Raw genomic sequence first — 11,568 nt, 5'->3', positions numbered from 1 at the left:
TACTGCTACCCAAAACAAAATTATTTTTCTAGAATGGCCACAGCCTTTTTGAGCAAAGACTAAAAGTGTTTCTCAGTGAAAAATTATGACCTCAAGCTTTTTAAATTTTTTCCATATTATAATCACACATTATCTCTATATTTTTAACAAAATTTCCACGAGGCATTGCAGATTTCAAGAGAGTAATGGCTGCGTTGTTTATTTAAACCAGGGAGATGCATTATGTCACAAAGTTATTTCAGTATGAGAAAATCTGTGACTTGGGTAAGTGTAAATTATGACTTATATTTCTTTCTGTGTCATATTGGATAAGAAACATTTTATAATATAAATATGCAGATTTTAGAATACATTTAAATTCTAAGTTGGAGGCCTGATATTTCACAGTTTTTTTTTCTACGCTTTGACTGAATGAGCCTAAGGCCTGGACTGTAGCCCATTGCGTCATACCAGGCAGTTTTTGAACCTGCAGGCTTCTATTCATGGTGCAGCCTAGCTACTTTAAGCAGGCCCTTGCAGATCTTTATAAGGAAAAGATGGCGGTAGGTGTACTATGTCTTTTATGGTTGTGTTTTTTTGATAGAATTAACAAGTTTAAAAATTTCAGAATAAGAAATTTTGGGGAAATGCCTCATAAAACATTTTTATTTTTGAGGGTTTCATACATGTATACTATAAAATATGATATTTCCCCAAATTCTTCCCTGGCCTCATCCCATCCCAACTGCATCTTTTTTTTATAACCCACTAAGTCCAGTTAGTGCTGCCTGCATGTGCAGGGATGTGGACTGTCCACTGGAGCATGGACTCCTACCACTGACCACATCCTCAAAAACAGTGACTTCCTCTCTCTCCCGGAAACTATACTATCAACTGCCAGTAGCTCCCAGTAAGAGATGAGGCTTAGAGGTCGATGATCTACCCACCCCGTCTGGCTGGTTTGACCTGTGCTGGTGATGACAGCTGCTATGAGTGCGTGAGTGCAGCCATGCTGTGTCCAGGGGGACACTCACAGCTCTCTTTCATCCTTTAGCCCTTCCTGTGTTTCTGCATCCTCTTCAGTGATGCTCCCTGAGCCTTGGAGAAGAGGCCTTGATACAGATGTCCCATTTGGATCTGAGCTCTCAAGCCTTCCATTCTCAGCACTCTGACCAATTGTGTTTCCCCCCTTGTCTACTGAAAAAGGAAGCTTCTGTAGGCAAGGTCGAGAGCACCAAGGGCCTTTGTCCTCCTTAGACCTGATATTTTGCCCAGGATTACAGTATGAAATTCCAGGCATGAAATTCTCTCTTGTATAGCAGGTCTCAAATCTAATCAGAAAGTGATTATTTACCCCATGTCTTGGTCAGTGTTACTGTGAAGTAAAACCATTACCAATACAACTCTTGCAAGAGAAAGAATTCGATTGGGGCTTGCTACAGTTTCAGAGATTTAGTCCATTATCATCATCACGGGGAACATGGCAGCATGCAGGCAAATTGCTGGAACAGTAACAGAAAGTTCTAAATCCTGATTCTCAAGCAGCAGAGAGAGAGACTGGGCCTGTCATGGGCTTCTGAAACCTCAGATCCCACCTCCAGTCACACACTTCCTCCAACAAGGCCGCACCCACTAAACCTTCTCAAGTAGTGCCATTCCACAATGGAGAAGCATTTAAGTGGCCTATGGGGACCATTCTTATTCAGACCCCATGTCACTATTGCATCAGTGGGTATATCTTGCCTGCGGTGTCCAAAAGTCCAACATATATGATCTAGTGCTGGGTAAGACCATTGAATCCACACACTACTCTCTCCTCTTCTTCCTCTCCTCCTCCTCCTCTCCCTCCTCCTCCTGGTGCCATCCCCACTTAATCCTTTAAGCATAGTGCCCCATCTCACATGTATTAATCCCATTATTATTATTATTATTATTATTATTATTATTATTATTATTATCATGTGAGATAGTAGGTTTCCATGTGGATTTTCATATATTTGGGGGAAGTCCATCCCCTCTCTCTCCTGGTTTCCCCTAGACTCCCATACCCCTCCCTGCTTAAAACTTTCCATCTACAGTATTCTGCCTCTCTGCTTTTGTATTACTCATATTCTATTTTCCCCCTCTCCTTTCTCGTTCCCTGCTTCCACTTGCACTCTCAAGTTAAACACACAAAGCAAAAGGTGTGGAGCTGAATCCACACTTGAGGGAGAACACACGGCGTTTGCCCTTCTCAGCTTTGGTGACCTCACTTAGTATAGTTTTATTTTTCCAGTTCTATCCATTTATCTGAATATTTAATAATTTCGTTTTTCTTTACAGTTGAGTTGTACTCAGCTGTGTAAATGCCTTTTTAGATGAAAGTGCTTTATAAGAGGAAAAAGAAAAAGAAGGAACACACAGTGTTTTAAGGAGTATGTTTTTATAAAATGAAATATTCTGCTATTATTGTTCAAGTTTCTAAATTGTTTCCTCTATTTTGTCTGGTGAGTAGTAGTTTTCTATGGAGAATAGGCTCCTATACAGTAATAGCTGAGTTAAGCTGTAAGAGAAGGGCTGGCATCAAAAAGTGCGTTTTGTGCTGCTTTGAGGACACCATCTGTTCCCAGCTCCATATTAATTGTACTTGACAGAACCGCGGTTCTCAACCTGCAGGTTGCAAACCCCTCCTGAGTCCTTTCACAGGGGTCACGTAGCGGATATCCTGCATATCAGATGTTTACATTACAGGTCATAACAGCAAAGTTATACTTATAAAGTAGCAACAAAATAATTTTATGGTTGGCGTCACATCATTAGGAAGGTTGAAAATCACTGCCATAGACAGTACCACCGTTTTATCTGCTGGACAAGCTAGGTGGTTCCTACACTGCAGGTGTTAGTCTGCAGTCGTGGATTCTGTAACATTTTTTGCCAGGTAGTAGAGTAAGTGCCTAGGGGCTACGTACAAGGAGGAGAGCGTGCCTGGTAAGTAGCTTTCTAACACCTGCTGTTGGAGTCTATGGAAGCTGTCTGTCGTCGGCTCTTAGAAATTGTCCCCTAGGTACCAGTGTGCCTGTCATGCTTAGTAGCTGTGTCTTATTGTCCTTTAGCCTTGCCTTGCCCTCCACATTCTTTCAAAATCTTAGAACTTGGCATTCTACACTTTTGAGGCTTCTTTATAATACTATTATCCTGAAAGAAAAAATGTAATATCTATAGAACTCATGTCTTTTCTGTACGTGCCATAGCACTAATGTCCTCTTTGCTTGACTTTTAATATAAGCTGAGTGGAGAATTCTTATTATCATAGTTTACTTGAGAGAGCTTCTCTTTGATTCTGTAAGACATGTTTGTGAGGTGCGTTCATAAGAAGAAGATTACTTCCTGCTGAGTCCTTCATCCTGGGAGCTACTTAGTGATTCTTTACTGTTATTATTGCAAAGATACTAACCTTTCATCAAGGAAGTTTTAATCCCAAACCCAAAATAACAAAGTACTTTTAAAATATGCTTAAAATTTTCAGTTCATTTCATAAATAATAACAGAATTCACATATAATATTTAATTTCATGGATAGTTTTTCAGAAACTTACTGGGTGAGGACCCACAAAAATGTCTTTTTGAGGACTCTGATGGCTTTTGCTACTGGTAAGATTAAAACAGCGTTGGAACGTGGCTGTAGCTTGAGTGTACCTTATTCACTAATGCACGTAGGAAAGGTGCTGAAAGTCCAGAGGCTCAAGCTCCATCTCAGCCAGCTATGTATTCCTAAAACACTTTGAGCATCAAGTTTCCTATGACCATAGAGGATCTAGACCAGGGGCCTTTAGGTTGTAATTCTCTGATAGACTCTACTCACAGTGAAAGAAGTTAGGTAGGAACAGAAAGGGGTAAACTGTATCACGTTTGTGTATTTAGTCGTATGTGTGTAAGTGGGTAAGCAAGGTGGATGTGTGGTGGTCAGAGGATGGTTTCAGGACCTGATTCTCCCTCCTCACCATGTGGGTTCTGGGGAATCACACTCAGCTCATCAGCCTTGGTGACGAGTGAGCCAGGAGTGGGGTGAAGCTTAAGCGCCAACAGTACCATCTCCTTTACGGTGGACCTAGACTGCTCTCTAGCCTCCCATGCCTTTCAACTTTCTAAAGTCTGAGTGAGTCCATCTCTTCACTGCACTCCATAATACTCACTTTCCCAAGGTCATTTGTGTTTGGAGAAAGGCATTGAGTTCTTGATTTACGTTTGATGTTTGTTCTTGTAATACCCTATGAGCCAGGGCAGTACTGAATGCAGGCCTGTGACAAAGGGAAATCTAATTTTTAAAGGTTAGAAGTAAAGGAAAAATTTGGCAGATGTTTATTCTATGTCTTCTCCATGCTATGGACCCCATCAGGACTGGTAGTAATCTGGCGAAATGCCTATTTGAAAGTAATATTTAATTCTATTCCAGGAAAAGAATAATTGTATTCATAGAACTAATGTAGATAACAAATTCGTCTTTAGTATTTCCTGTTTAAGATTTAAATTTCTGTCATGGGACATATATATGCCCATGCCTCCACTCCATCCATGGTTCTATAGAAGGAAAATGCTACACAGCTGTTAGGTCTGTAGAAAGGCTAGTCATTCTTACCTCCTTGTTAGCAGTCAGGCTGGGAGTGCCACCTATTCCGGGTGCTTTGCAAGGTTGTGATGGTGCTGATTGTGACAAGCAGTGACCATGGAACCTTTGTATTGACTATAAATAGGAGTTTCTGTCCTGTGATTAAACAGCATCCTTCCTTAGTTTCAATAATTCTAACTTTTTAATGCAGATTTCTTATACCTAATATTTTCTAATGTTGCAGGTCTTTCCAAATGTAATGGTTATTTTATTTTCCTTATTTCTTAGGCTCCGAACTTTTTCTATTATAGAATTACATGATATCATATAACCAAATATTTAATGTGTTTAGATAAGCTGTATCTTCATATTTCTATAGTTTGGGCCTTTGTTTACTTCACTCTAACTGATCAGTGTCTTCTGTAGGTTAATGTTCCATGTCACTTGCTTATCAGGAATTTTAAAGTAGATTTAGGCTTTTATAATATGAAAATTTACTCTCTTGGGACATTCTCTTTCTAATGTTATTTAAATACTAGGTGTTATAACCAAGCCTTTGCTCACAGTAACACAGCTTCGGCCTGTCACCACGTAATCAAGCCTTTGCTCAATAACCTTTCTGGTCTGTCCACAGTTCATGTGAACATCAGTGAACTTGACATAGTTAACTACATGTGAGGTCTTAATACAGATCAGATAAGTTATCCAAAGCAGAATGAAATTAATGATTGGTTTACTACGATAGTTGAATCATGGCATTTCTTCTTCCTTTACTTGTCTTTGAAATGATAGTATTGTGACTTACTAAAGCATATACATACTCTCTTTGTTTTTATTCTATATAAGACCAAAGATATTTTAAAAGGGAGATTTATTCCCAAGGCTTAAGTGTTAAGAAAATCCTAAAAGATCCTAGGTAGCAAAGCAAGTGAGGGTCAGAAGGGTGTCAGACTTCTTCCCATACTGAAACCAAGGCTTCAAAATTGCAAGGGAAACTTACTTCTTATGTGTTTTATGTGAATAGTTCCCTGTAAGTCCTCAGCACAACTCTTTGTTGGGTCTGTTCAAGTTCTGTTGCAGTGACAATACCTGAGAAAACAACTGAAGAACTTACTTTGAATGAGGGTTGCAGAGATTTCAAGAGCCAGTTGGCTCCAATGTTTGGGCCTGGGGCAAGAGCATGCTTACCTCATGGCTACCAGCATGCAGAGGAACAGCTTCCAGTGCCCACCCCCAATGACCTACTTCCTTCAATTAGACCCTGCTTTCTTTTTACCACCTCCCACTAGAGCCGTCATAAAAATTCATCGAGGAGGCAATCCATTTATTAATCAAGTCCTCGTGATCCAGTTACTTGCCCAAAGCCCCTAACACAACACCTATGAAGGACACTGCATACAAAGCATTTATCCTCATTTTGCAGATGGCATAGTAGAGTTGAGTACAATCATGACTCTCACAAAGTCAAATCACATAAGATTATTTGTCAATGGGCAGATCTTCCTAGCTCTTTCTAGTTTGTTTCCTACTCTGAGGAACAGGCACATGTCTGAGATTCCCTAGAGTTCTAGATGCTAATCAGCTTCTGCAGCCAAAGGCATTTGTGCATGGTTGACAAAGGAAAAGTGAGGTGGGTGAAGGCCATCTTCCCTCCATCTGCATCCTTAGCTGGCCTTGAGTTCCATGGCAGCAGCAAGGGTGAAGACTAAGCTGGTGTAAGTCCAGCTCATTGCAGCACCTGCTGGGGAAGCAGAATACCCTGTGGCTGTTTCTCTTATCCTGGAGCCATTCCTGCAGGGACTATCTAGAGCTGGCCCTTACACTTTTCCAACAATGTTGTAAACTCCTGGTTCCTCCATTATTTCTTTATAAAATACCCAAATGAATTGTTTCCAGCACTAAACCCTTTCTGGCATGACTTCACAGGTCAAAGTGCAGGCATTTTGGGCAGTTTATGCTGAACTAAGACCCTATCAATCAAAACTGGGATTTGGTTGTAGTGGGTTTCTTTTTAAACATGTTTCTGAAAACTACAGTAGTAAGAGAAGATTGAGAAAGGCAAATTCTTTAGTTTTCTTTAACTCGAATAGTGTTCCATATACTGGATGCAATCTTCAGTATGAACATACTCGCTATTTCCTCTCTGAGATGGATGCTGTGGTCTCAGCTTACCCAGAGAGGACCATGCAGCACCTGCCCTGACAGTCTGTCTTCAGCATTTTGTGCATTGTCACTATAACTATTAAATTTGTCTCAAAGGGGATTTAGGTTATCATGGAATGCTAATGGAAACAACTAAAATGTATGAACCTGTCTTCTCTCTTGATTATTTTGTTTTTAGTAGTCAAAAAAAGTTCAGATTCCCTAAAATTCAAGATCATGTGTAGAATTTATAAACACATGAATGAAATCATAGAAAAGATGTGGCGATCTCTCTCAATTTTTAGGAAAACCCTAGGCATCAGTTGGCATTACTCATGAAGAGTTGGGTTATGTGGAATGACTGTTTGCATCTGTTCAAAGTCTTACCAATTTCAAGTAAATACCAATGAGCAAGGAATGCCCTAATTGAAAGGAAGGCCCAGAGAGCAGGTTTTTCTTCAGAAGTAATTAAAATAATGTCACACAGAACTCCTTCCTCCTTCTGCTGCTCTTCCTCCCTTGCAGTCCTGAAACTCCTGTTTCACCTGGCTTCAGGCCCTGTGTAGAACAGGGACAATGACATTAATTCAGACCCAGGAGCTGGGTCGGAGGAGGAGGTGGGGTCACCTCCCAGTTAATGTTTGGTGGGCATTGGGAAAGTGAATTTAAGATACCATCATTAGAAAGAGTAACACTTGGGAGCCCAGAAAATACTGGCTACTGCATTTTGTAGTATTTATTTAAATCTATTGAAAACAGTCAAGGCCACACACCATTTTGTCGGGGCCCAAATAACTGTCTTTTTAATACAGTCTAAAGCCTAGATAGTTGTGGTTTCTCATGTCTGTTTTTCACTGTTATTTCCTGGGTATCCAGAACTAAAATGTATCATTGCCAAGTTCTAAAACATTGGTTGCAGTGAACTAGATTGTTGGGGGGAGGGCGGCAATGAGGGGATGATGGGGAGGGGAACACCCATAAGGAAGGGGAGAGGGGAGGGGGATGTTTGCCCGGAAACCGGGAAAGAGAATAACACTCGAAATGTATATAAGAAATACTCAAGTTAATAAAAAAAAAACCACATTGGTTGTAACTGATCATAATATTTAACATGAAACAAATGACATCATTGTAAAACCTCCAAAGATTCACTAATGGAGTAAAGTATCTTTCCAAAATTACCTACTCAGATTGCCACCAATTAAACTATTAAAAATCACCTTTACTAAAAATAACTTTACCTAAAATACTTATAGTGAAATTTGCTCTTAAATATTTGAGATGAGTATGAATGGAAAGCAGTTATATGTACTTAAAAAATGTTAACTGTTTCATTACCTTTAGCAATTACCAGTTTCAATTCAATGGGCCTATTGCATTTTAAATTTACTTTAAATACTAAAATTATGGCCTTGGCTGATCATACTTTGAAAAGAGTAAAATAACATTTTAAGAGGGGTTGGTATCATTACGGCAAGGAGAATTTTTTAACCAGTCGTCAGTAGATTGGGTTTTTGTTTGATTTGGTTTATTTAAACAATCTATTGTGTCACCAAAGGGATGAGAACTAAATTTTCAGAAGCTGACAAATAATTTCTTCAATTCCTTTGGTCCTTTATTAGCAGATGTTTGGGAAAATAAACCAAAACCCACGAGCTGTGCTCACGGATGTGTTTACAGCACAGCTCCATTGCTGTCCTGGAGCTTGCACTGCGAAGCCACACGGATTGAGAAGATAGCATTAGCAGATTTGTCCAGAGCAGCACTTTGTGAAATAAAAGCACTGCTGCCTCTACAGCTCGCTCCTTTCACTTCCTGGCATCTTCTTTTAGTGCTCTGCGAAGACATGTTTAAAACTACATCTTATGAAATAGTGGAGGGAGCTGGAGGATTCCCTGTGAAGCTTCTCCATTAAGCTTCTCAGAAATTCCCTTCTATATTCATATTTAAATGACAGTATCAATCATCTTTTGCCATTTTGTTTGTTAGAAGCTCCTATATAACATCCAAATTTTGAGTCAAAACTAATCTTCAAATAGTCTGTTTGTTTTGTGACTGACTTGGTTAGAGTTTCTATTGCTGTGCTAAAATACCATGACCAGGGGTTGGGGATTTGGCTTAGTGGTAGAGCAAGGCCCTAGGTTTGGTCCCCAGCTCCAAAAAAAAAGAAAAAAAAAATACCATGACCAAAAGCAACTTGGGGAGGAAAGGGTTTATCTACACTTTCATAACATCCATAATGAAGGGAAGTCAGGGTCGGAGCTCAGGGCAAGAATCTGGAGGCAGAACAGATAAGGAGGCCATGGAGGAATGCTGCTTATTGACTTGCTCCTCCTGGCTTGTAATGAAGGAGACAAGGGAAGGCTCTTCACTCCGAGTCCCCTTTCAGCTAGGCTAAGCAGCACATGAGTTTGTTAATCTAATGTTTACTGTACTCCTCTTGACTAAAATAATGTCTTCCATGCCCTTTTAACAATTGTTAGACTGTATTTTTCCTTCAGCCTTCTACCTTCTATCTTCTTTCTTTCTATATCCAGGTCCTTCCTTACTTGAGGAGTCTACTAGTACAGTGTTGAGTGTAAGTAGTAAGAGCAGATGCCCGTCTTGTTCCCATTCTTAGAGGGCCAGCATTCACTCTTCTAAGACAGAATTTTTAGCTGTGAGGTATTTATACATGTCCATTACTAGCTGAGGAAGCTCCCTTCGGTTCCTGATTTGCTGTTGTTATAGCATTCTGTGATAAGCATTGTCTGTATCTACTGAGATGCTAGCTTGTATCCCTTGTTCCATTATTGTATTATTACACTTGCTGTGTGTTTGTGTGAAGGAATACCTACGTGAGTGCAGTACATGTGTGTGTACTGAGCATGTCGACAACCGGTGTTGGTACTCAAGTGCTGCCCAGTGTTTGAAAGTTCTCCGTATAGGTCCAGCTAGCGGGACCTCAAGCTATCAATCTCAAACTAACAGGTAGTTGCCTGTCTCCACCTCTGACCTTACTGTCACTGGGATCACAGGCTCATATTACCATGACCGGCTTCTTATGTGAGTTCTGGAGCTCGAAGTGAGATCCTAACCATTGCAAAGCCTATGCTTTACCAACTGGGCCGTCTCCCGGACTACTGCTCTTTTTCGTTTGTTAGCATCACCTTAAATTCCTGAATAAATCCTATTATTTTGTCATGACAGTTTACTAGTTTTTTTAAGATTTTTGTGGTACTCATGAATGATACATGTGTTTATTATGTTTTTGTTCTGATGCCTTTGCAAGCTCTGGTAATTCTCAAGAATAAACTAGAAAATATCTTCTCCGTGTGTGTGTGTGTGTGTGTGTGTGTGTGTGTGTGTGTGTGTGTGTGTTTAAAGCTTTTCAGTATGTACTGACATGTTAGCGCAGCTATAACAAAAGACCAAAGAGCGGGCAACTTACAGCAGCAACTTTTTCTTTCTGTATGTTTGAAATTATTGCTGGAAGGAGGTGGTTCTATCAAAGTCAGATGTCAGTGGCTACACTGGTGGTGACACTGGCCTGTAGATGAGTCACTCCAGTCTGTGTTGTATCTTCACATGGCACTGTACCTATGTATCTCTGTGTCTTTTTTCTCTTCCAACAAGAGTGGCAGCCATATTATATCAGGGACCTAACTTCTATAATGCTGACCTCATTCTGAAACACATCTTCACAAGTCTACAAAGACCTTATTTTCAGATAAATTCACACCAGGTGTAGCAGATGTTAGGATTTGAACATTTCTTTGTAGAAAATACATTTACTTTACAATGGATAGAGCTTCCTGGTGAAGCCATCTGAAACAGGGTTGTCTTATTGGGAAGTTTGATTGTCCCTGGTGTGGCCTAGTAATTCAGTTTCTTATGTATTCAGATTTTCTATTTGCGTTTAAGACATTTTGGAGCTTATGTGTTTATAGGAACTTTTGCAATCTGTTTAAGTTGTCTGACTCATTAAATTTCAGGTAGTCGTCCCTTACTAACTTCTTATTTCTCAAGGTCATAGTAATGCTCCTCTTTCATGTAGGAAAAAAAAAGAGTTGAGTAGTTGCGCTGTTTTCTCCTACTTCCTTGACCACTCCAGTTAGATGGTTTTCAGTTTTCTTGGTCTTCCTCAAAGAATCAGTTTTTATTTTGTTGGATTTTTCTCTGTTGTTCTTAGAAAGTCTTTCCCCTCCCATCTTCGTTTAAATTCCTGTTTTATTGCTTTGTGCTTAGTGTACTCATTTTCAAGTTTTGCTTTGTGTCTTTAGAGAGTTTTGATGATTTGAGAACTCACTTTTTCTTAATATAGGCACAAATGGCTTTAAACTTCTCTGCACTAGACTTTGCTGCGTCTCCTGTGGCGTGTTTTGTTTTCATTTGTCTCAAAGTACTAATTTATTTTTAATTTCACCTTTGAATCGTTATTTACAATGGTCTAATTTACATGCTTGCTTTTAAATTTTTCAAGTTTCCTTCTCTTAATGATTTCTAATTTGCTTTAACTGTTTTAGAAAATTTAACCGAGACTTATTTTTTGGTCTAACCAGTTCTCTATTCTAATTACCCACAGAAAATGTCCCATAAGCACTTGAAAAGACTCTTCTCTGTTCTGCAGAGTTACACAGTTGTTACACAGGTGGCACGCAGCACTCAAGTCTTCTCGTGCCTCTTGCTCTTCCTGTATGAAAAAAGGAAGCATTGTTGACTTTAACTGTTACTGAAGAATTGGGTCTATGGTTTCTCAATTTTGTCAGTTGCTTTTATTTTTGGGCTACATTGTTACATGACATTTTTACCATTATAAGTTGTTAATCTTTATCTCATATTAAATTTTCTTAGAATATATTTGGGTTGATACTGGCTTAGCC

General features: G+C 39.5%; 1 protein-coding gene across 9 annotated transcripts in view; it reads left to right on the top strand.

The window, feature by feature from the left end:
* The window catches only part of Syt14 (synaptotagmin 14), a 152,269-nt gene that overhangs the window by 114,976 nt on the left and 25,725 nt on the right, over positions 1 to 11,568 (top strand). The window lies entirely within an intron of this gene.

This window comes from Rattus norvegicus, chromosome 13, assembly GCF_021556685.1.
Source record: "Rattus norvegicus strain SHRSP/BbbUtx chromosome 13, alternate assembly SHRSP_T2T, whole genome shotgun sequence".
Lineage (NCBI taxonomy): Eukaryota > Metazoa > Chordata > Mammalia > Rodentia > Muridae > Rattus > Rattus norvegicus.
Note: the sequence above shows the minus strand (reverse complement) of the source record. Positions and strands in the feature narration are given on the sequence as shown.